At 51.3% G+C, this 25,952-nt stretch overlaps 1 long non-coding RNA gene across 1 annotated transcript in view; it reads left to right on the forward strand.

Moving 5' to 3' along the window:
* Positions 1 to 23,088: 23,088 nt before the first annotated feature.
* The window catches only part of LOC109273739 (uncharacterized), a 34,303-nt gene continuing 31,439 nt past the window's right edge, over positions 23,089 to 25,952 (forward strand). Inside the window, exon 1 of the long non-coding RNA XR_002083227.2 lies at positions 23,089 to 24,776. This is a non-coding gene — a long non-coding RNA (uncharacterized LOC109273739). The remainder of the gene's footprint in view (positions 24,777 to 25,952) is intronic.

Genomic DNA, 25,952 nt, shown 5'->3' on the forward strand with positions numbered 1-25,952 from the left:
AGTCTTTCGCAGAAGCCCGGGACGTTTCTAGCACATCAAGCAGCAGGCTGCCTAAGGGGCCTCTCAGTGTCTGACCAGGGGGTGAGTGGGTTTCTCTCAGCTGGCTCTGCCACACGCCCAGGCTCTGTGGTGGAAACCCCAGGGCGGCTTCAGTTAGACACCGGTAAATGCACACTGCGGTCCTCTGCAGGTGCTCACGATGGAGAAGGTCAGCTCAATGCTAGTGACTTATTAGACCCATCAGGTTGACCAGATGTACACTCGGGGCAGAGGCGGGGGCATACGGGAATCAACTCAGGTGTCCCTTCTGTGTTGCCATTAGAGTATCAGTCCAGGCATTTGCAAGCAACCTGTGACACCCAAAATACAGTGGCTGCTGCCGCCCCAGCCCCAGCCACCATCCCTCCAGTCTATGCTGTGGCCCCTGGGAGTCCCACCCAGGGGTCTGGTGCCACCCCATCATGGCCCCTTGCTGGAAACAGCTTCTCCCCCTTCCTCCTCCCCCCCATTGGCAGGAGGGAGCAGCACCCGCTGTCTGGCCCTGTCACTGACAGCAGCCTCGGCCTGAGAATTTTTTCATTGGCACCCTCTGCTCCTGCCACCGTGGATGGAGACGTGACAGTCGATTATCTATCTATCTAACGTTTACCTATTACTGAGAGAGAGACAGAGTATGAGCTGGGAAGGGGCACACATGGGCTTTGGAGTCGACTAGACTGTGGTTCGCTCTGTGACTTTGGGCAGGTGACTTAACCTCTCGGAGCCTCCACATCCTCATCCGCCAAATGGGACGCCAGCCTCTTGGGAGTAACGTGAGGGTTAAATATCAAAGCATGTGGTGTCGTGTTGGACAAACCGGAGGGGTTCAAAAATATGTTTCCTCACATAGGAATAAGGAGAGAGGTTTTTATTTGGGAAAAAGTGGGGTTTACGAGTGTGAAAAAAAATTAGCTTGCCTCAGCGTAATGTAGAAAATGATACCGCAGGACCACGAACTTCCATGCCTCCCCGCTTAGGAACAGGAGAGTCCCTCCTGCCCAGCATCATGTGGTCCCCAGATCGTGTCGCTTGCTTGGTCCATGTGGCGGACAGAACGCTTGTGTCCTCCACCAAATTCCTGTCCGAGGTGATGGAAATAGAAGATGGGGCCTTGAGAGGTGAGCGGGGAGCCCTCAGGATGGGATGACTGCCCTCACAGAGACACCGGGGAGAGCCGCCCCGCGCCCCTGTCGTGTGAGGCATGAAGGCAGCCGTCTGTGAACCAGGAAGCGGGCCCTGACCAGACAGAGAATTCGCCTGCGACTTGATCTTGGGCTTGGAGCCTGCAGAACCTTGAGGAGTGAAAGCTTCTTGTTTAAGCCCCCAGACTGTGGTATTCTGTTACTGCAGCCCAAACGGACTAGACGGTCCTCGTGAACTCATTTTGAACTCAAGCAAAAATCAGAGATTTCCTAACTTGATATTCCTGTGATTCAGAAGCAGTCACAGCCTTTATGATTTTTGAGGAGGGGAGGACGGCTACATTTAACTCGTCGTCTCTGAGCCTCGGTTTCTTTACCCACAAGGCAGAGGATCAGCCCTGTCTTCTGGCCTCTCTGAGGATGAGGGTCCATCACTTGTGGTGCAGGCATGTGGTACACGCCCAGGGAAGCTACAGTGACTCTCATAGGTTTACTTCTTTAAAAAAAAATTTAATGTTTACCTATTACTGAGAGAGAGACAGAGTATGAGCAGGGGAGGGGCAGAAAGAGAGGCAGACACAGAGCCCAGAGTGGGGCTGGAACTCACAAAGGGTGAGATGATGACCTGAGCCGAAGTCGGACGCTTCACCGACTGAGCCACCCAGGCGCCTCTCACAGTTCGTGTCTCCTTCTGCCTCATCTTTCTCATGTCCTTCCGCCACCCAGCGCTGCTGAAACTGAGGCAGAGACTCCTGCGTCCTAAACTCTGCCTCCTTCCAGCAGCTTTCACGGAACCTCTATCCGTCCAGCCACCCCCGGGTCTGGTTTGCCCTCACTGTTTCAGTGCATAGAATAAATGTGTATTTGGGCACTTGATTGGAAAGGTGTGCTTGCGGGTGAAGATAAGACCCCCTCCCCCACTGCCACCACAGACGCATGAGCACACACACACACACACACACACACACACACAGAAACCCCAAACTTCAACTCTAATTCTATCGCAAATCATCCCTGAAGCTTAACCAAGCTTGTAGCCTTGACATGCAGCCCTGGGAAAGCAGCTAAGTGTCTGTGGTCTGGGTTTCAAGTGTCCTGTCGAGATCCAGCAGGAGGAATGAGTCTTGTTAATTCCGTCCGACTTCAAGGGCCTCGTTGCAATTCTTTACAGTCCCCCGCTCACAAGTCCTCAGGGAAAAGAAGGTATTTTTTTTTTTTAAATCGAGGACAAAACCTCAGCGCAAGCAGGCTGCGGGGTCTTTGTAGCTGGTTCTCAATAGAGAAATCCAGCATTCGATGTCAGACTTGCCCCATGGAGAGCACGCCCCACGAACGCCACTGAGAGCAGAGCCCAGACGAGTGGTTCTCTCTGCCTGAAGCACCTTGTCTGGTGGCTGAATGTGAACTGGCTAACTCAGGGCGTTGTGTGCCTCCATCCCCAGCCGCGGGTCCCTGTCTTCTCCCTCCTCGGAGGACAGCGTCTGGGGGCCCGTGAGTCGCTCAGCGGGGTCGCTATTTGGTGACCCACAGATGGCGTTGGTTTTATGCTGCATCCGGTCTTTCGTGCACAGCTGGATGGGAAGGGCAGACCAGAGGTTGCTCAGGGCTTGGGGGAGCCGGTGCTTGGTGGGCGGCTACCCCCCGGTTCAAGTACATGCTGTCCGGTGGAGCGGTCCCTGTGTCTCTCCTCTCAGAGTCTGTCCATCTACATCCTTCCAGACTCGGCTGTGTCTCAGCGGCAGCTTTGGGTTTTATTTATTCATGTCTGTGTTCTCACAGCCCTGTGCCATTGCCAAGGTCTTTATGGCCTCTTAAAGTTTCGGAGCCCCTGCTTTTATGGGCACTGTTTGTTGAAGAGAAGTGCTATTTGGGGAAATGACCAGTTTGCCTTCTGACTGGCTGATGGATGAAAGATTAGATTTTCCTCTTTTGTGTTCGGCTCTAACAACCTGGACATATGCTTTCCGTGCCACCACCTCTCCGAAATAGTCTTTACTTCGTGCATTTGTGCGCACTTTCCACGGGATCTACTCTGTGTCAAATTCATTGCTTAGGCATGAGCTACATCCGTGCGATTTATCACGTCGGATCCTGTGGATCAGAATCCCGCAGAGAGGTTCGGAAGCACTGATGCAATTAGGATGCAAATATATACACTTTCCAAGTAGGACTCAAGCCGTCTGTAGCCTGGCCTCCTCAAAGCACAGTTAGACTCAATACGGGGTCTGTTGTCTGTTCACGGCGGGTGTACTGGGATCGCCGTGGTGAGGAATCCGGGTGGCTGTCGCAAGCGTTCTTAGCTCCAGGGAGCTGGGAACGTGTGGCCCTGTCTTGGCCCCTTCCTGCCCGGCACGTTTCAAAGGACCTTGAGTCATAAGCAGCGGGAGCAAATGGGGAAGCAGGTACCACTTCTGTAGCAGCGGAGTGAGTATCGTCTCCCGGCGCAGCTCAGAGTCGCGAAGCTGGACCGGATTCTGCAGGAGGCCACACCCACAATCTTGAGACGTAGAGTGTCGTCACCTTCTACCAAGGGCCTCAGGCAGGAGACCAAAGCAAAGCACACCCAGTACCCCATTACATCAGCAAGGGGGAGAAAAGGGCACGGTGGCTGGGCTGGGCCATCACCCTGTCCCGCCAGAGACTGAAAAGAAGGGCACCTGGGTCTGAATGAACAGTGACCTGCAGAGGCAGCCCAGCTCCGGGCGGGGGGTGGGGAGGGGCAAGAATGCATGTCCCTTCTCCCTGGGAGGGGATAGAGGGAGGCGACCCTGCCTCCTCCTTGTTACTCTGCATCCCCGCGTCCTTGCAGACTCAGTGAAGTGAGAAGGCCAGCTCTTGTCCCCGGAAAGAGATCAGAATGGACGTTAATTAAAGCCAAGAACACATACATTAGGCCTCTAACCCACAGGCCCCACTCGGTGTGTAACCGGCCTTCCTGGAGAGAGACTCCACGGCCACCAGAGACCTCGCCAGACGCCGTGCTAGAGACAGCAGAAACCCCTCCCATTTGTGTTTCATCGGAGAAACTAAGACCCAACAAATGCAGTCCGCCTGTACCACGGGGGCTAGACCCTGTGAGCGTCTGTCCTTGGCCGGCTTCGGGAATGCTACCCTTCCAGCAAGTTCCTTCGGAGCCTCTGGCTGCTTTTCCCTCCAGCCTGGTGTCTCTGAAGGAGCCAGGATCCCACCCACGTTCCCTCGTGTCCTTTCTCCCACTGCCACGACTGGTCCCACCCTTGCTTCTGCCCCTTCCAGATCCCCTCGGGTCCTCATTCAGCCTTTCCATCTTTCTACGAATATTTCTTTATATTAAATCTTCCCATTCAAATAACCAGGGTGGTCTGTTTCTTCTGCCTGGACCTCGACTGATACTTACCCCTTCCTTTACTGCAGAAAAATGAAAGTCCAAAATAAACCCTCCTTTGTTCCTAATGCTTTAAAGAAATGGCATCCTCAAGGAGAGTGTGGCCCCCAAACTTCTCCTCTCTTGCTTATTGGGTGTGTTTGGAGTAAGCTGATTATTTACACCATAGAGGGTGGGGGTTGTGGAGATGGAATTGGACTTGGTCTTCCTGCTGGGGTCCTGAGCTTGGAGCACTCGTGGCTGGGAATGAAGCTAAGGCACAATGCAGCCATCACAGACGAGGTGGCACAGGAATGTTCTATTTCAGTCCATCATTCAGCTGAGCCCCCTTCTTCAACTTCACAGTTGGCTACACGAGCCAGTAAATTCCCTCCTCCCTCCCTGCCTCCTCTCTCCCTCTTCCCTCCCTGACTCCCTCCCTCCTCCCTCCCTCCTCTCTCCCTCTTCCCTTCCTCCTCCCTCCCTCCATTCTGCCTCCCTCCCTCCTCTCTCCATCCTCCCTCCTCTCTCCATCCTCCCTCCTCTCTCCATTCTCCCTCCTCTCCCTCCCTCCTTCCCTCCTCTTCCCTCTTGATTCCCTCCCTCCTCCCTCCTAACTCCCTCTCTCCCTTCTGCCTCCCTTCCTCCCCCTCTTCCTTCCTTCTCTCCCACCTTCCCTCTCTCCCTCCTCTCTCTCCTCCCTCCCTCCTCTCTCTCTTCCCTTCTCTCCCTCCCTCCCTGCCTCCCTCCTCCTTCCCTCCCTCTCTCCTCCCTCCCTCCTTCCCTCCCTCCTTCCCTCCCTCATCCCTCCTTCCCTCCTGACTCCCTCCCTTCTTCCCTCCAGAGGTAATTAAGGTTAAATTTAGTTATTAGAGTGGGCCTTAATCCTATATGACTGGTGTCTTTCTCTGATGTCTACTGGGACCATGTGATACTGAGGATTTTGCCAGAATAATCCACTTGGCCTTATTCAACTGTGTTCTACTTACACAGTGTACTTCTGGCCTGTGACACTGCCCAGCCGATGACCAGGGCCCTCCCACCCCTGTGATGTGGATAACTGATGGATAACTGGTCGGGGCTGCATTCCTGGCCCCTGGGAAGATGGCCCCCACCCAGGATGCAGATGTCCCTGCTTGGAATGAGCTGGTCCTTTAACATCTTCTTTGACAGAAAGTCTAATGACTTTCTTTGGATGTTAGTTCCGTCACCCACTTAACCCATCAATGATAAAAATCCCTGGATCAAACTGGAAAAGTTCACAGTCTCATCTTCCTGGCTTGAGTTTTTATGAGTTAGTCCTCCACAGGAGAGGTAGCAGAGAGTGGAGGAGGGCACAGACTGTCCTGGAGAGAGCAGACTAAGAGAAGTATGCCAAGTGTGGTGTGTCTTACCTAGAACAGGTGAAGCTGCAGGTAACACAACTTAAATGGCTCGAACACGTGTAGGTTTATTGTTCTCACATAAGCAGAGGTTCAGACGTGGGCACTGGCTGCCTGGTTCTGCTAATCTGTGATGCTTACCCAGCATCTCTCTTTGCCTCATGGCAACAAGATAGATGCTACAGCCCCGACATCATGTCTTTTCAGGGCAGAGAAAAGGGAGGGAAAATGTAGAACCAGCCATGTCTGTCCCTTTAACGGGAGAAGTAAAAGTTTTCCCAGAAATGTTCTCAACCTACTTGCATTAAGGTCTCGTTGGCCAGATGTGGCTCATAGAACCACCCCTAGTTGTAAGCAAAACTGGCAAGTCAGGAAACAGGATTGTCATGATTTATTATCTGGTGCCGGGTGTGTGGCCACCGTGGATAAAGGCAAAGAAAGAATGAATGTCATGTAGGCAACTAACAGGTGGCTTTGTCTCAGCTTATTTTTGAGAGTCACATCTCCACGAAGAGTATTTTAGATTGAGATCAGTTTACGATACCACCTTCACACCAGCTGTCTTGTGTAGACAAAGTCGTTTCTACAAGTGACATTATTAACATCCCGGCTGAGCGGCCCTGGGGTTTGACCTTCTCTTGCCGGTTTAGAGGAAACTGCTGAATCCTCTATATTTACCAGCTGTCCTGCTCAAAATATTTGAGTATCTAGAAAGGAAATAAAGCAGATGGAGCTGAGGCTTCAGGAGGAAGTTGAAGGTATAAAGGAGGGAAGTCCTTCATTAACAAAGAAAATCTTTTCAATCCCAGAGGCGTTTGTTAGAGAGCCCAGGGATGAGTGGGGTTGCCCACGGTAACCGAGAGGATCTTTCTTCCCCACCGGCTGACAGGTCAAAAAGAAGGTATGGGCCGCCATGCTTCTATGTTGATTTCTTGTTTAATTACACACCTGGGGAGGAATCAAGGGTGGGGATAAGAGCCCATGGCCGAGAGGTTGTCGCAGAGACAGGCTCCACGGAAGTTCTGTTTATTACCACTCAGGGAGGCAACGGGAGGGAGGCTTCTTTCCCTGGAGGCCACCGGACAGAAATCTAGTACAGGCCACAGTTGTTGATATTTCTAATTCCAAAAAAAGTCAGGAAGATTTTTTTTTTTAACATTTTTAAAGTTTTTCTTAAACATTTTTGTAAGTTTGTTTATTTATTTTGAGAGAGAGAGAGAGAGAGACTCCCAAGCAGACTCTGCACTGTCAGGACAGAGCCCGACGTGGGGCTCGGTCCCACGAACTGAGAGATCATGACCTGAGCCCAAGTCGAATGCTCGAGCCACCCAGGCACCCCGAAAGATTTTTAAACCCAAGACAAAGTTAGGGGGTGGTTTAGGAGAAGTAGAGTTTTTAATGAGTGGACACCACATTGTTCTTATATAAAACCTATGGTAAGTTTAAAATAATATATGTATTTATTTATTTATATTGAAAAAAAAAGAACTTTTCACAGGGTCATAGGTTTTCCAATCTCTCTGCTTTTCTGGATGGAGAAATACTTTTCCTCAGACCCTACAGACCACTGAGCGGCCAGTACCCACTCTGCAGGGTCCCCCAGTAGCTACTTTGTCCCCTAGGGACAATGCCAAGTACACCTCTTTTGTAGTGTCCAGAAAAGACACAGAAGCTGATTTGTTCCTAGGATTCTGATTTTCGTTTTCCTGATTTCATCCTCCCGACCTGACTAGACACGGATTCGGATTCGCAGTCTTGTGATCATTTAGCGGGGAGGGAGCAAGCGTCTCTCCCCCGTCGCTGAGGGAATGGCGCTCCAGGAGAAGACGGCGACCTGTAGTTCTTACCTCTCACCGGAGCTCTGAAAGGAGCTGAGGAGGATAAAGCACATCCCAAAAGCCGGGCTTGGGGGACTGGGTCAAAGGAAAAGTCTCGGAGCTGCAGAGGGCAGTTTGTAACACAGCCGTGGGGTGAAGGAGGCAGGTGTCCTCCCGTGGGGGGAGGAGAGGGCCTTACTCCCTCCCTGCAAGGACCAGGGGCAAAGTCACAATTAGGCATTTGTGAAGGAAAGAGAAGCGGTCATGCCAGAAATTCAGCTCAAGGTGGTGGTGCTGTTACTTTAGGAAGCTGACTGGGTCTTTTTCTCTTCCATCCACTTTGCCTTATTTTGGTAGACCAAGAAGGCGGTATTTTCCTCCTGGCCAGTGTGAATCAGGTCACATTTGCTTCTTTGGATGGAATCACTTCAAAGTGATCAGAAGCAGTTTCCCCGCGGTCCCCGGTGCTGGTGGGGCTCACGGTGGCTGCTGGCTCCGTGCAGGCTCAGCCGGGAGGGAGGTGGTTGTGTGACAACAGGCTTCCTGTTCCCTGCCTCTCACCCCAGCCACAGTGCAAAGTCTGCATGTGAACGTGCGTGGGTAAATATAGACAGAAGTGTGTGTGTGTAAAATTTGCTTGTATTTATAAAAAGTAACGGTAAACCAGAAACTGCAGAGGGGCTGGGGACAGGGAGAAGAGCTGGGTCTCCCTGTCGGGGCCGCCGGCTCTGGCCTGCTTCCAGCAGCCTGCCCCACTCCACAGGGCTGGGTGAGGAGGAACTGGAACCCTCCTTTATAGATCATGGCACTCGAATTCCCTGCCTCTGTGGCCCCAAGCCCACTTAGAGAACCCCTCCCGCGTCCCCCCTCCTCTGGGCAAACAGCACCTTGGGGATGCACACCCACCACCTGAGGGCCAACCAGGGGCTGGCCCCCCGCACGTGTGGGTGCAAGGCTTCTGTGGGATGGGAGGGCCTGGGGCCTGGGAGCAGTGGGCAGAGGGATGGGGCAGGCTCTCCCTGGGCCATCCAGTTCCAACCCGGAGCTCCTGGGAGCCAAGTTCTGAGTGCGAAACTGGTCTCCATGTCCATGGGAAAAAGCACTTTCTAGGAGGAGAGGACATATTCTATTTAGGAATTTGGTGGCTCAGTCGGTTAAGTGTTCAACTTTGGCTCGGGTCATGATCTCACAGTTTGTAGGTTCGAGCCCCACCTTGGTCTCTGTGCTGATGGCTGGGGGCCTGGAGTCTGCTCCGGATTCTGTGTCTCCCTCTCTCTCTCTGCCCCTCTCCTGCTCACGCTCAGTCTCTCTCTCTCTCTTGAAAACAAACATCAAAAAAAAAAAAAAAAAGAATTTGGTGGTTTGATGTATAACCTGAAATTATCATGGGATATGGACCCCTGTTACCTTTGTGCAAGGACCCACGGGTATTAAGGACACTTGACTAAATTCACCTTGTTTTGTACATTTGACTTTGGAATCGTGTGGATAATTTACATAATTATGAATTGAAATGAAATTTTATTAATGAAATTCATTTTATTAAGGTGGGACTTATTAAGATGGGACTATTTGGTATGGAAGGAAGGATGTACAGATGTGTACTTAATGAGTTAAATAAAAGAGGAAAAGGAAACCAGTGACCTGGACTGGTATTGAACCTGTGGCATAAATATTCCGGTGACTGTGGAATGCGATCCTGGAACTCTGCCTCCCAAGCTGGGCTGTATTCTGAGAACAAAAGGACCGTAAAACATTTTTTAAAACTACAGTCACCAATTCTCTTGTTTGTGATAGTGTCAGGCATTTTTATTCTGAGCCTATTGTGTGTATACTGTGGAGTAGAGAATATGAGTTGTTTTGTTGGTGTCATTGAGGATGGGACTATTTTTTTTTTAAAGGATTTTATTTATTTTTGAGAAAGAGAGTGCAAGCAGGGGAGAGGCAGTGAGAGGCAGGGAACAGAGGACCTAAAGCTGGCTCCGGTGCTGACAGCTGAGAGCCTGATGCGGGGCTCGAGTTCACAATGAGATCATGACCTGAGCCGAAGTCCGGTGCTTAACCGACTAAGCCACCCAGGCGCCCCGTGGATGGGACTATTTGGTATGGAAGGAAGGATGTACAGATATCCACCTAATGAGTTAAATAAAAACCCCATAGTCCTGAATCAGAGTTGGAAGTGTTAGTATGAACTCATGTATTTTATCTTTAAAAAGAGACGTATTTCCTGGTTTTGTCCAATGAAGAGGCTTGGAGACGATGAACGCCACTGGAACCCAAATGGAGTGTCTAAATATCTAAAACTAAATCCTGCCAGGAGGAACCAAGACTTCTAAGATTGGGATGGGATATGTTCAAGGTCGGCTCAGATATCGTGTCATACCCACGAGCGAGGATGTTAGCACAGATGGTGACACACATGCCCAGCGATGGGGTTTGTGAGCAAACAGCTAAGAAAGAATTCTCGAGACGTCTTTGGTGCGAAAAGGTGATTTTATTAAAACCCAGGGACAGGTCCCACGGGCACAAAGAGCTGCCCTGGGGCTGCAAGGAGTGGCTGATTATATACCCTTAAGTTGGCGGGGGGAGGGGGGGGGGGTTAGGGAGACCGTAAGTCTCTGAGGAATTTGCAAGCAAGGCTTTCAGGACCTTGAGGGCCAGCTGCTGTTAGAATAAGGTTACTTTTAGTCTTTAGTGAAACAGGAAAAGTAAGGCAGCAAGGCAGCTGTGAGTTTCTCCAGGAAGCTCACAATCTGTGCGTTCCAGGTGTCTGTCAGTGGGTTACAAGCGGTAAGGAGATTTGGAGATGTAAGATTTCCCTTGTCTCTGTGTTCCTCATCACCCAAGACGCAGTCGTGAGGCAGACTGAGGAGTCTCCCGCTGCCACTGCGGGTGGAGGATCTCAGGGCTTCTTTAGGGAACCAATGATGACCCTGTTGCCCCCCACCCCAAACTTAATGACCCCCGTATACTTTCAGTCTGTCTGCTTCCGGTTCGTTCCACAGGCACACAGTCTGTTCAAAAGTCTCTCTTGGACACCACCCTTCAGCTCACCCCTGGATCCTCTCTTATTGAACGATTTACACTGCCTCTCTTCCTCCTTTTAACGTGGCTTTCTTTTCTTTTCTTTTTTTAATTTTTTAAAATGTTTATTTATTTATTTTGAGACAGAGAGAGAGCACGCAGGAGGGACAGAGAGATAGAGACAGAGAGGGAGAGAGAATCTGAAGCGGGCTCCATGCTATCAGCATAGAGCCTGACACGGGGCTCGATCACAAACCGTGACATTGTGACCCGAGGTGAAGTCGGATGCTCAACCGACTGAGCCGCCCAGGTGCCCCACACCCATTTTAAGAATTGGTTTTCCTAGAACTCCAGGCTGTCTAGGTGCCTGGTCCACTCTCCGCGTTATTGAAGGCAACTGATTTGCCAAGTATTCCGCCACATAAGTAATGCAGCTCCGCGGCTCTCCAGCCTCAATGTGGCTTTCTCCCCGCCTGCCACCCAAGTGCTAACACGGGGCCGCGTGATTCATTTTTCACTATGGCGGCACACGACTAGTTAGGACACAGGACAGATGCTGTAACACAAGAGCCCAGGCAACAGGGGCTCAAGGAAGGTGAAATCGCAGCTGTCTCCCACACAGAAGCCCAGACGGGACACAGGTACTCAGGGAGCTCTGCTCCACAAGGCCATCAGGGGCTCCAGGGCCTCATCCGCCATCGCTCAACCAGTCCCTGAGCTTGCTGTCTGTGACCGAGGGGTCGAATTTGACTCATTCCATGGCCTCTGCCTTCCAGTCCAGACTAAGCCAGAATAGGAGGAAATGGAGGGCAGAGAACTTCTTTAGGACAGTAACCTGTCACTTGAACAAATAACTTCTGCCCACAGTCTGTTGGCCAAAATTTAACCCTCCGGTCATAACCACGCGCACGAGAACCTGGGAAATGTAATTTCTAACTGGGATGCCATGTGCGCAGCCAAATTCAAGGGGTTCTGTTATTAGAAGGAGGAAGGGGAAAATGGATACTGGGGCAATTAACTTTTCCGCCCCACCTAGCCAACCCTTGAGGTAAGAGCTCACCCCAGGGTATTTTTCCTTAAATCTCTGCTGTCCAAGAAAGAAGACATTTTTTGTGGCTCAAATCTTATTGTGTAGCTCATGGTTTAAGTCAGATCAGGGATAAGGGCATTAGCTGGAGTGATGTCCCTTCTTCTAGATGGCCATTCCAATCCAGATTCCCAATTGCCCTGCGGTTGGTAATGATAGCAATAATAATAGACAACCACCATTATTGAACAGCCATTTTACAGTGGTTATTTTTTTAAGTGACTCGTATGCATTTTCTCATTTAGTCTTTGCAAAGCCGACAAAGCAGGTGTTCAAATGGCCATGCTCTACACTAGGAAGCTGTGCCCAAGACTGTAATGGAGAGAGCTTTCTCACTAACCTTCTCGACCCCAGGTCCACATCATAGGGGTCCAACACAGACTCCTGAAAGGAAATGAAAAGCTGGCCATGACATGACAAGAACAACCATGGGTGGACCGAGTCTCGTGCAGGATCAGTATAGCTTAGAAACTAGTGATTTCCGAATTGGGACCCTGCATCTTGCGGTGGGGGTGGGGTCAGGATGGCCCATCGGAATGCAGGAAGACAGTGCCGGAATGTTCATCTGCATTTATTTTTACCTCATCCTGTAGGCATTTCTCTTGGGTGCATGTTTGCTAACGTGGGCACCATCATCAGTGCAGTAGTGAATATATTTAACTTATAAGTAAATATACAATATGGAAGTGCTCACCAGGCATTTGCAAATGGCGGGGTGCTTGATCTACAAAGCTTGGAGACCACTGCTCTCCACTGCTGCCCCCCCCCCCAGGTCCCAGATATTCCCACAGAGGAGGAGTGGACAGTGGAGGGATGAGCGTTCTGGGGCAATAATGCTTTTATACGGGCCAGAGTGTGATCAACCAATTACAAACACACACAGAGCCCAGAGAAGGTGCAATCCACTCCTCAAAGCTCTCCTTGGCTTCTTTTCCCCATGCACCACGTGCCTTCCCGGGGCTCCTTCTCACTCCTTCCGTCTGCCTCTCAGAAGTTTCCAGCCCCAACCTCACACCATCCTGTGTAGACAACTGGGGAAGTCCCATTTCTGGACCCAGAATTTTCCAACGAGAGCACCAGCAAGGCCAGCACACCCCTTTCTTGCTAATATTGACCCCCCTCATGGCATAAGTCCTTGTGTTCTGTGTAACAGTGGTGATGGGTCCACTGGTGCCCCTTGTGAGGGACTGAATTGTGCCCTAAGTCCTGTGCCAAAGTCCTAGCCCCCGGGGTACCTCAGATTGTGGCCTGATTTGGAGGTAAGATCTTTACAGAGGTCATCAAGTTAATGTGAGGTCATTAGAGTGAGCCCTAATTCTCCATGACTGATGTCCTTATAAGAATGGTAAAATTGGGAGACAGACATGCACTGGGGGAGAAGGCCATGTGACCACGCAGGTGGGGACCTGCAGGTCAAGGAACCCCGGGGGGTTGCCAGCACACCGCCAGAGACTCTTGGACGGGATTCCCTCCCTGCTCGCAGAGGGACCCAGCTCTGCCCACACCTTGATCTTGGCCTTAGGCTTCCAGAACTGTGAGACTGTAGGTTCCGTGATGAAGCTGGTGCTTTGTTATGGCAGCCTCAGCCGACAAATGTGCCCTGCTGCCTGAGGAACCCCTGCCTTGTTCAGCTCAGTCTCGTCTTCATTAGAAAGCGAGGGCTTCTCTCTGTCCATCTGAGGGTGTCCGGGTCTCCACCCGCTGCTCCGTGAGGTTGATATGGCCCCGGGGGGTGGAGTCAGTGGAGGCAGCGGTGGCCTCCATTCTCTGATCTCGCCTTGGTTTCCCCTCTGTTCCTGCTTAATTTCCACGAGAGTTTTCTCTCCCCTTTCTCCAGGCCCAGCCTTACCTTCTCCAAGCAGAAAAACTAGCCATAGCCAGGGTTTGTCTCTTTTCTGCTAGAAACTGGCCTAGTCACAGAAAAATTGAGTTGCCCCTGGGATACAGCAGGCCATGTCCCCCAAGTCCAGAATGAGGACGTTATTGCTGAGGTGCGAAGGCGTTTACCTGAAGGGTCACGCAAAAGCATAAAGGCTAACTTACATCAGGTCATTCACTTTACAGTATACATTGAAAAGGGTAGAAAAATATAAAATCAAGACTGTCTTTTTAATTTTTTTATTAAAATTTTTTAATGTTTATTTTTCGAGAGAGACAGAGAGACACAGAGACAGAGTGTGAGTGGGGGAGGGGCAGAGAGAGAGGGGGAACATAGAATCCAAAACAGGCTCCAGGCTCCGAGCCGTCAGCACAGAGCCCAATGCGGGGCTCGAATCCACGAACCGCGAGATCATGACCTGAGCCGAAGTCAGACGCTCAGCTGACTGAGCCACCCAGGTGCCCCTAAAATCAAGGCTATCTTAATAATGAGGTTGCAGGGTCCCTGTCCTGCACAGAGTGGGCTGCCCCCCGTCTCTCTATCTCTTCAGGGAAAACTGCCACTCCTTATCTGAGTAGAATCGACAAACATGGCCACAGAACTTTCCAGAATCACTGTCTTCTCATTTTGCCTCATGGGATCTGTTTCTAAATTCTCTGAGTCTTTCATGTCCTCTGCCCCAAATTCTATTTTTTCTCTCTCTGTTCTGTCTAGAACTCCCGTACTCACAGACAAAGAAAGTCTGAACAATCACATTTGTCCCATCTTGGGCAGCAGGAGGAGTGGGCAGAGGCATATGGCCAGGCGTGAATTCCACACCAGCCGTGGGCCCTGGAGCAGTGACTTCACCCACGTGTGCCTCGTTCTCGCCTGTCACCCTGCCTGCCCACCGGCTGTTGTGACAGTGAGTGAGTTCTCATAACCCAGGGTTAGTAAATGTTACTCTTCTCTAACCGCCCATGTCTGTGGCCCAGTTGTTCATAGTAGATATAGTAGATCTGCTCAGTACACATTTGCTGTTTGAATAGACACGTCTCTCACACTATCCTTTCCTTGTGCCCAACTGCAAATTAAAATGCTTCAAAAATAGTGCTTAAAGCATGGTGCTTGCTGGGTTTCAGTCTGGGTCCAATCAGGAGATAGAAACCACACGATAATTTGAGCAAGGGAAGTTAGTGATAGAAGAGTAAAGATGGAATGAAGAGGGAACAAGAACTCTCAAGGGTGTCCTAGGGTTGGGGGAGGCGCCCTAAGAAGGGCTTGGAAGGGGGTTCACCTTTCATTGAACAGGTGTGGTTGGGGATCACCGGATGGTACGGAAATCCACTGGTAGCTCCGGTCAGAGCTGGCCCACGTCCCCAGGTCATCCTCCAGGACGCAGGTGAGCAGGGACTTCTAGGTGGGTGCCGAGGGGCCACCGCTGCCCATGTGAGTCCTGGAGCACACTTCCGGGGGGCCTGTGCACCGGGCTGGAACCCGGCTTCACTCGCTGAATGAGGAAGAGAGGCTGACCTCCTTCTGCAGTGTCCCTCTCACGCCCTCTACTGGCAAAGCTTAACATTACCCTCCCTACAAAGGGGAAATGCTGGGGTCTGGCCTGTTACCACAGAGCAGGTACTGCAGGGTGTCCTGAAGTACTGACTGACAGGAAATCAGTAACGGGCCTACAGGGTAAAGACTGTGGTATTTACCCACAAGGTAAAATTATATGGAGCAATTTCGCATTATGTGGTTTTTAATACTGTTTCTTTATTTTTGAGATTGAGAGAGACAGAGTGCGAGCGGGGGAGGGGCGAGAGGGAGACACAGAATCCGAGGCAGGTTCCAGGCCCTGAGCCGTCAGCACAGAGCGCAATGCGGGGCTTGAACCCACGGACGGTGAGGTCATGACCTGAGCCGAAGTCGGACGCTCAGTCGACTGAGCCACCCGAGTGCCCCTAATATTATGTTTTAAAACACTGTTTTAATTCCTTTTTTTAAAAAGTTTTCACAATACCTTAAGTGAAAAAAAGAAGTTACAAAAGCAAATGGTACCGTGGTTTTATTAAAACGGTACCCTAATTTTATTAAAATGGTACCCTAATTTTATTAAAAGAGAGAGAGAGAGAGAGAAAGAGCAAAGGTGTTCGTTTAACAGAAAAAGATTCCTGAACTTCTTCTCCTTCCTCCTCCTGCCTGTCAACCCCCCTCCTACCCTTTCCCATTGTTTGGTTAGAATAAGAGAGTGAGAAATCGGCGGGGCCGGGATAGTCACCTCACATACGAGAGAACCGAGGGCTTTAGCTCCTTCCCTGTCAGCCGCCTCATCCCTCACCCAGGAGGGGTTGGGAAGAAGGTGTAGCGAAGTTACTGCTGAGCTATGTCGAATCACAGCCGACAAATACTCGTCTGCCACTTTCCTCATCCTTTTTGCTCTCAGGATTCCCCCAGTGGTGCTGGACTGGCCTCCCCTCAGGCCCAAAAGGATGAGAAAGGATTTGTACACTGGCTTCAGGAAGGGCGTGAGAAAATATGATTCTCCTTATTTCAGCATGTATCGGTGTTCTTGAGAAAAAAAGTGGCCTGTGGTCGACAGTGCTGGTTAGACCATGTTTAGCAACCATGTTCCTGGTTCTGGGTTTTGGCGGGGGGGGGGGGGGGGGTGTTGCCTCCTTGCTTCTCCTGCTGCACTCTGTAGCACGTCCTAGCTTTTATTTTAAATTAAAAAAAAAATTTTTTTTACATGTATTTATTTTTGACAGAGTACAAGTGGGGGAGGAGCAGAGAGAGAATGAGACACGGAATCCGAAGCAGGCTCCGGGCTCCGAGCTGTGAGCACAGAGCCCGACCTGGGGCTCGAACTCACAAACCATGAGATCATGACCTGAGCCAAAGTCAGACACCCAAATGACTGAGCCACCCAGGCACCACCCCCCCTAGCTTTTATTTTAATGCATGCATTTGTTTTGTGGAACACAGTTTGGAAATGCTGCAGGTACAAAAATATGAAAAATGTCTACAAACATTTTTGAAACTTTAGATATTAAAATGTATTTGGTCTCATAAGCCTCTTTTTTTATACTGGTGATTGACTTGTTACAAAGTGTTTGTTCATAAAAATACCACTGCATGCATATACATATACACACAGACACATCTGTACGCATATGCACAGATGGACACACATGCTTGTATACAGGCATGTGCACACATACATGTATACACATAAGCGCACATACAAACACGTACATATACACATATATACGCGATACATCATATACAACATAGGTGTATGTATACACACATGTGCACATGCATATACACCCATACGCGTGCTCAGACACATACACACATGTGCACACACTTACACAGGTGTATACCCACCCTGCATACACATGCGTATATACGTATATAGGCATCGACAAATACTGGAGGACTCTGTGCTAAAGTGGGAACAGCTCTCACCTTTTGGGGTGAAATCCCAGAGGACTGAATCCATCTGTGCGGTTTTCTCCACCATTTCTATGGTTATTTATTCCTTTTGTATTAAGGCAAAAATAACCGTGAGATGCCTTCTTTTGTTTTTTTACCGTGGCATTTAAGACCGTCTGCTGAGCGCCACTCTGAGGGACAGCTCGCACGTGCCCCCGTCAAGGTGACTGCACAGAGGGTGTCTCCCACGTCAGATTTCTGGATGAGGGAGCGTCAACGCAAATGTCAGCGGGGGAGCTCCTCTGACCCGCTAATGGGCTGTGTCCCGATTCGGCCTTCCTTTCGAGGGTCACTCTGGTGTTTTCTCAGCTGGTGAAGCCCTGACCCGCTCTGACAATTATTACTTCATGTCGAAAGGGCGCCGTGCTGAGCTGTCTAAATCTGACAGGAAAAGATAGAGCGGCCCCCATCAAACTCTGGGCCACGAAGCTCCAGCGGAGGGTTAAAGGTTCTGGAATGTTCTGTGGAAAGACATAACAGCCTTTCCTGCGCTGCCTCCTGCTAGCCTCCTAAATAAGATCTCACCAGCCCGCGGCTTCCCTCTGCGTTGGAGCTGATGCCCTCAGACGGTGGCACCATCTCGGGGCCTGGGTCTGTGCGCAGAAAACGGGCCGAGAGACACGGCCCTGGGGTGCCAGCTGACCACCTTCAGGGAGAATAACCCAAATCTCCTGGAATTTGTTCCGAGGGGAAGCAGAGAGGGTGCTCTCTAGTATGATGAGGAACGACCTATTTAAAACGCCAGCTGGGCGCCTGGGTGGCTCAGTTGGTTAAGCGTCCAACTTTGGCTCAGGTCATGATCTTGCCGTTTCCGAGTTCGAGCCCTGCGTCAGGCTCTGTGCTGACAGCTTGGAGCCTGGAGCCTGTTTCAGATTCTGCGTCTCCCTCTCTCTCTCCTTCTCCCTTGCTTGTGCTCTCTCTGTCTCTCTCAAAAATGAATACACATTTTTTTCATTTAAAAAAATTTAAGTGGATTATTTCACTTAAACCATTCTTTCAACACTTATTTGCACACGCCCGAAGTGCCAGCAAGGTTCTAGGTGCTGCGATATAGCGGTGGACAAAAGAGACAAAGTCCCATGGAGAATCAAAGGGCGATTTACACACGCAGTGCAATATTATTCAGCCTTAAAGAAGAAGGAAACCCTGTCACGTGCCGCCACATGGATGGATGCTGGGGACAGACGCTAAGTGAAATAATCCAGGCACAAACAGACGAACACTGTATGCTCCCACTCACGTGAGGTACTGATAGTCACGTTCACAGAGACAGGTGGCTTCCAGGGGCTTGGGGATGGGAGAACACGGAGTTTGTGTTTAATGGGGGCAGAGTTTCAGTTTGGGAAGATGAGAAACTTCTGGAGATAGATGGTGGTGATGGTGGCACAGCAATGGGAATGTAGTTAATGGTGCTGGACTTCAAAACGGTTAAAATAGTAAATTTTATGTTATGTGTATTTTAGCACAATTTTTCTTTTCCTTTTTCTTTTCTTTTTTTTTTTTCTCTTTTTAAAAAGAGAGACCAAGTGCCTGCTCTCGAGGGGTCCATGTTCTAGAGGAGACGTCTCTAGTCCAGCGGCTGCACCGGACTTGGGGTTCAGAGTGATGATCTCATGCTCTGTACAGCCCTCCTTGCTGAGGCTCCCGCACGGATGAGTGAAGTACGCGCCCATGTTCACCTTGGGCGCCAGCCGGGGGTACATGCTGACACCCTGAGGGGTCCTTGAACTATCACACAGGTGCATTTCCCCCTTAGGCGTCTCTCCTTGCCCCCCACCCTGCTGTCTCCGCATTCCAGCCTGCTCCTAGGCGTCTGAGTCCCACCCCGTCCTCAGGCTCCTCATCAAGAAGCCCAAGACTAGTGCCTCGGAGGTGTCACCTGGGAGTGGGGCTCTTCAGAGGGGCAGTAGCACCTGGGGTCCTGGTGACACAAGAGCTCCACCCCCTGGTCACAGAGCAGCCCCTCTACCTCACCCCTTCCAGCCTCTCACCCTCTCTCTCTCTCTCACCCCCCCACCTTGACCCTGCCTTCTTTAACCTTCTGTGTCCCAGCCCAGAGGCAGGTCTGGCAGAAACCACATGACAGAAGGCCGGGGACAGTGATCCCACAGGGGTGGACAGGACAGGCCGAGGTGGAGGCCCAGCAGACCCTGGACCCACCACTCTCAATCCATCGCCCTTAGGATCACCTGGGGCTTTAAAAACAGTGGTGCCCAGGACCTTCTTTCTGGGTTGTTTAAAAAAAAAAAAAAAAAAAAAAAAAAAAAAGCTCCTCGGTAATTCTGTTGGGCAGGTAGGGCTGAGGACCGTTGATTTACATACAACCTTGACCTCACATTTTAATCACTTGGGGAGCTTTTAAAAAGTACAGCTGGTCTGGGTCCCATCCCGAGGTTCTGATGTGCTTTGAGTGCCCTTGGGCTGCGGGGTTTCTAATAGCTGCCCAGAACATTCCGTGTGCCGCTTCAGCTGTAAACCAGACGTGGGGTCCCTGAAGCAGGTGCCACCGGTCTGCTGGGGCTGCAGGATCCGTCAGGCTCAGTGTCTGTGATCCAGGACACCTTCAGGGGCCCCGGATAAGGTTTAATTTTCACTTCTTTTAAAATCGGAAGAAACAGATGAACTTTTAGGTTGAAGAAAATGCTGTCATATATGCTATTCATGTATTCATCTTTGTACCAACAGAGTCATAAAATATACTTTTTAATATTAATTTAATATAAATTTTAATATTAATCTTTAATTTAATATTAATGACCACGAAGGTCATCGCGAAGCCCCGCCATCTGCTGTGCTCAATGCAGATCCTCGGGGCCCCCTGTCCGGGGGCACCCAATGGGCACTGAGTGAAAAGGAAAGGGATGTCTATGAGGAAAATAAAATGCTAACGGGGGGGTTTCATGGAACTCATCCCTCTGACGGAGCCTGAAAAACGAGGGGAGATTAGGCTGAAAAAAATAAGAACCAGGAAGAAATAAGGTTGAAGAGAGCTGCCTAAGAATATAAAGGGCGCCTGGTTCTTTCTGGGGTTCTGTGCACCTGCCCCAGGGTGGGCGGCGGGGGGCAGGCAGTGAGCTCCTAACTGTGAGCTCCATTCCCATGGATAAGTGCAGAGAAGCAATGCGGGGGTGGGGGTGCGGGGAGCTTTGGCACATTTAAAGACGACTGAAATAAGAAAGCAAGCTGACAATAAAGAGTTTGCGGGCACCCCAGCAGGAGGGCCCTACGCTGCCGGTTCTGAGCTTGGATTTCCCATACTGACAGCAGGGAGGAGGGCTCTGAGTCCAGAGCCTCTGGGAGGCCTGGCCCAGGGGCGCCCCCGACTCTTCTCAGTGGCCCCCATCGAACAGCCTGTGTAGGGTGAGCCGTGGGGGGAGAGAGCCTGCGCACATGACCTGCTCCAGAAAGCTGCACCAAAAAGCACGTTCTATTTATATGTTAGAAATAGCAGTCACAGGAGGTTCGAAAGGCGCATGCGCCAGCCGCGGCCTCAATCAGGCCGTCCCCAGGAGGGTGGGTGCGGGCAAACCTCCCTGCTCCGAGGGGCACACAGGGCTGGGTGCAGGGCCTCTCGGGGGGCGCTGGCAGCTGGGGCAGGGCCGCATCGTCACGCCCCCAGATGCTGCTGCTGTGAGGAGCCCATGAAGGGAAGGGGGGCTGCATTTTCAAGCCGATGTTTGATGTTCAGATGCAACCTGGTGCTTTGTGCGCTGCTATTAAATGTGATTATGTGATGGCACGTGGTGATTAGCGGAGCCGTGTCCCTCGCTGGGAACCTCCTCCCCCTGCTCTCCACCCCCACAAAGCCCTGGAAGTGGGGTTGAGATCAGAGCGGGGGCGCACATCAGCCGGCTCCAAAGAGCCTTTACCCCCGCGTGGCTTCCGTTAATCAGTGAACACCTGCGAGCCAAAGTCTGCTGCCCCCCCCTCCCCCAGATGTCCTCACATGCTCCCCCAGAGTAGTGTCACGAGGGTGACACCGTTCCTTTAACACCCCATAAAACAACCTGAGACCCCATTTACACTCAGTTGGTGGAAAGAGCACACCCCATCCACACTCATTCCAAAGGCCACTTTCTTCCAGAATAATTCGGGGTTGTCTCATTTCTGCTCCAGCCATGCTGCAGCCTGCTTCTCCGATGCCGCTGGGCACAAAGTTACCAGCCCCAGGGATTCTGCCCACTTCCTTCGTCCCCTGGGGGCACATCAGCCCAGGATGTCTTCCTGATGGCTCCCGGACCACAAGAGGTGGGTTTGGTTCAGAGCGGACAGGTGGCCACTTGAAATGTAGCCATTCCTGTGCTGACGGGCCCCTGCCATCCTTCCAGAAGCCGTCTTCCCGTTGGGATGCTGCCCAACCCCTCTTCATAGTTGTCCCTCCTATCACCCGGGGAAATTCCACTTTTATTGCTTGTAGGGCTCTTGATTTTTAAAGCTGAGCCTTGAACACTGCTTTGGCTAGATCTCTTTTATCTGAGTGATGCCTTCTGAGGGAAGAAGCAGGAGTTTTAGACCCTGAAGACCCAAGAAAGCCCGGGTGGGGTTTTTCCACTTCCCTTGCAGCTCCGTTTTGTCTCCTGCCCCTACACAGCAGTGATTGCCATCTGCCTGTGGGCACCAGCCTGAGACAGACGCTAGGGTCCCGGGAGGAGGTGGACATCACATGTCATGTAGCCCCCTCCGATTTTGTGGCACATTGGGGCAGTTGGGGTAATCCTGCCTGGGGAGCAGAGGCCATCTCGCCAAGTGTCCTGACTCATCACTGCTCTGTAGGATGGCTCTTTCATGGAAAAGTTCTGCACTGAGATCATCTTTGGTTTGGGACCCGGCTGTCAGGTCTGGACAGGGCAACTTTCCCTAGTCATTTATGGCTGTCTTCCATGTTCCGGATGGGGGTCACATCTGGTTCAGAAAACCAAGTCCCCGAGGAGATCATCACTGGATCTCTGTAATCAGGGTCCAGTTGTCCTCCCACGTCCTGGCTGAAGTCTGAGGGTGGGGCAGAGCCTCCGGGACTCTGAGTGATTCTGAGTCAGAGAGGACAGGCCAGGACACCGGCTTCCTGAAGGGTGTTGGTCACATGTGCACACAGGCACGTGTGTGCACATACTCAGACACACATATATGCCTGTGTACACACAAACACGTGTGCACCCATGTACGCATACGCAACTTAGCGTCTTTGCTATGGTCACAGTCACACACATAGATAATGTGCCCAGGGATCTGTGTGCAGACCAGTTTAGCTGCAGAAAGAACCGTTCTTGAAGTGTATCCTGTCCAAGTCTGTAGGTGGTGGGTGAAAATGGCTATAATAGATGTAGCCCCCCACTGAGACTTGTGTGGGCAGGCAGCCTTTCAAGGGTTGGGAAGAATGTGAGGCTTGGAGGGGTTGGGGAAGTAGAGGGATCTGAGCTGGGTCTTCACAGACAGGTAGGATTTGAATAAATGAAAGGGCATGGGGGCATTTAAGATACATGGGGCGCCTGGGTGGCTCAGTCGGTTAAGCGGCCGACTTCGTTCAGGTCATGATCTCGCGGTCCAGGAGTTCGAGCCCCGCATCGGGCTCTGTGCTGACAGCTCAGAGCCTGGAGCCTGTTTCAGATTCTGTGTCTCCCTCTCTCTGACCCTCCCCCGTTCATGCTCTGTCTCTCTCTGTCTCAAAAGTAAATAAACGTGAAAAAAAAATTAAAAAAAAAAAGATACAGGAGGCCGTGTAAATAAAGGTTGAGGGCGTTAGTGGCTCTGGTGAGTGGTGACAGCAGGCTGGTGGGACCAGAATGGCAGGTAGTTGGGGAGAACAGTTGCAGCAACAAGGTCTGGCAGATAAGGCGGGTCAGACTGAAGGGGGCTTGAAAGTCTCCACAATGGGGTGGACATTAGAAGCCGTTGATGTTTCTTGAAAAGGACAAGAAGAAAAGGAACAGACACTGACATGCTTTCTAGTCACCAGATTCTGTGCCAGGTACTTTACGTTTATTTACCCTTCACCAGAGTCCTGTAAGGCAAGAAAATATTATTCCTAGTTTTACCAATGAGGCAACCGAGGCTCAGCTAGATGGTATTACCAGCTCAGGGTGGTGCAGCCGGTAACTGATATGGCCATTTCCAAACTCACTTTCCCCCAGTTCCAAAGCTCCTGTCTGTTCCCTGTAGCACATTGCCTCCCAAGAACAGCAGCAGAGCTAAAATTAATTTAAGGAAAGATTCATGTAGCTGCAGTGAAGACACAGACAGATTGGAGGCTGGGGTCAGGGGACCTTCTATTGAAATAAGCAGGAGTGAGATGAATGTACAAGATGAGCCTGGAACATGTCACATCAGAAAGCAAGGATACCATCAAAGTGGACACAGGAGCCAAAGTGGTTCCTACCGGCCGAAGACGAGACAATGCAAACATCAATTAGGGTAATAACTGCAGGGGATTGATCGCAATGGATTAAAATACATCAGATATGTTGAACTCCAGGCCTTTGTCACAATGCTAAAAGTAAGACACTCACTGGCTACTTTTGGAAGAGTTCATTCTTTGGGAAACGTGTCTAAGAAAGGAAAATATCCAACATTCTCAAGCATTCCTTCTGCTTTTCCCATATGAAGTTTCTCCTTTTAGAAGCCTTCTAGCTAATAACTGAAGAAGGAGCTGTAGAATTAGAACATCACCGTGTGCCAGCCTCTCACGGATGAATGGATCTGGCCCAGTGCCTAATAATATCCCAAAAGAGCTAACCAGGTAGATAACCATATACCTCCTCGTGGGAAGAACACCGCCACTTTTGGTGTTTCTGGCCAAAAACAATCATGCTTGAATTGGATGAAGCCTCTAGATCTAAATATGAACTCGCAGGAATTTCAAAGGACAGAGAAACATATTAAGGGACATCTTGGGGATGCGATCAACAAAATCCAGACTGCGGGATCACTGACTGGATATCTGATATTCATCGGGAATTGACATCGTTTTTGAAAGGAATGGTTCTGGTTTTGTGGATTTGTGCTCAAAAAACAAACTCTGGTCTTATTGAGAAACCTTCTGGAGTATTTACGGATGAGATGATACGATGGCTGAGGGGGGAGTTTGGAGGGTGGGGGTAGTTGTAGATACAACAAAGGTGCCTATGAGTTGAAAAGTGTTGAATTCAGGTGGTAGAAAGGCATCGTCTTCTCTACTTTGGCGTCTATTGAAAATGTGCCTCGGGTGGGATGCTGCTGTTGCTGCGGTGGCGAAGGGAAAGCAGTGCGTAGCGGGGAGGTTTAGAAGGGACAGGAGAATGAACCAGAGCTGGATCCGGGGCACCGGGGGAGGGCGAGGCATGGATGCGTCTAAGCCCCTGACCCCCATCAGTGTGCTGGCAGCATATGGTCCAGCACCACCCAGCTCCTGACGGCAGACAAGCTCTTCTGCCTTGGAAGTGCTGAGAAGTGTTGCCAGCCCAACCCGGAGGACCGTCTGCCAATTGTTAATGATCTGCCAGAATCCCAGCTCCAAGGCCACCTCAGCTGTGCCGTCTTCTGGAGGCAGTCATGCCCCCTCCCAGGCTCCCCTGGTCCTCATTCAGACTGGCCCGGATCACAGTCTCACCTGCATTTCGGTAGGTTGTGTTCAGTCCCTTGTCACCCCCGGTGCATGTCCCCCTGGGGCAGGCAGAACTCACCAGGGAATCCAGAGCGGCTCCACATGGGAGGCATGTAGGACCTGCCTATTGTTTATGAAACGAACAGCCCCCTCGTTCCCCACTGGCAGGCGAGGATAGTTAAGCAGAGGGCGGAGGACTGGACAAGAAGGGACAGTCTTGACATTGGCCAGGAGAGGCTCTGCCAGAATCTAGACCCTCAGCTGTTTCCATGGTCCCGTGGGCAGCTGCTTCTGAATTCCTTCCTCAAAGTCAAGCACATTGAGGACCTAGGACGAGAATGATCCTGAAGATGCTCCCCATCAGGTCATGCTCTGGGTCCAGGCACCTCATGTGCCCCACGCTCTGCTCTGGGAGTTCAGAAGGTGCCATTATAGGCAGCCTTGCCCTGGGAACCCGGGGAGAAGGTCCAGCAATAGACCTGGAGGGGAGCGTGAGGGAGAAGGCCTGGGTGCCACATCCCAGGCTCTGCGGAGATGTCTGGGATGGGCTGCTGGCGGTGCCCCCTTCTGCTAGTGCTGAGTCCCCGTGGCCTCCGTGGGAGCGCCACGTCTTGGACCTGTTCCAGGCTCAGTAATTACATTCTGCCTGTTAAACTCCCTCTGCGGTCTCAATTGGATACTGTTGTCATTGAGTTTGCTTTCTCAAATCAGCTTTTCAGGGTGACGTCTGCAAGGCTGTGCCACTGGGAACTGTCTCACAAGGTGGAGACGCAGAGCAGAACCCCGGGCCTTGCTTCAGGAGCTCCGGTCCCTGTCCCTCCCTGCTGGGGTCTGGGACCCCTAGGGGACAGATGTTGGTGGATGGGGTGAGGAGGTGCTGGGCGCCTTCCTGTCCACTTGTCCTGTTTAGCTCACAAAGGGGCAGAGCAAGGGGGCTGCGGTTCTGAGCGACAGACGCCAGTGTGGGTCCCGCTAGGCAGCCCCCCACCCGGGTCCAGCCTGGCTCAGCCCAGCCCGGCCGTGTGATACGGGGCAGGGTGCGCTGTCCGAACAGGAGATACCTCTGTGATGTCTCCTGATTTCAACCTGAGGCACTTGGGAGTCACAGAACTGTTTCAGTCGGTGAAATCGGGTCGCCTCCCTCCAGGCCAGCCATTTGCCCCCTCCCCCAGGCTCTTTTGGCTTCATGGCA

This window comes from Panthera pardus, unplaced genomic scaffold (genome assembly GCF_024362965.1).
Source record: "Panthera pardus isolate Hobbes unplaced genomic scaffold, ASM2436296v1 HiC_scaffold_6, whole genome shotgun sequence".
Lineage (NCBI taxonomy): Eukaryota > Metazoa > Chordata > Mammalia > Carnivora > Felidae > Panthera > Panthera pardus.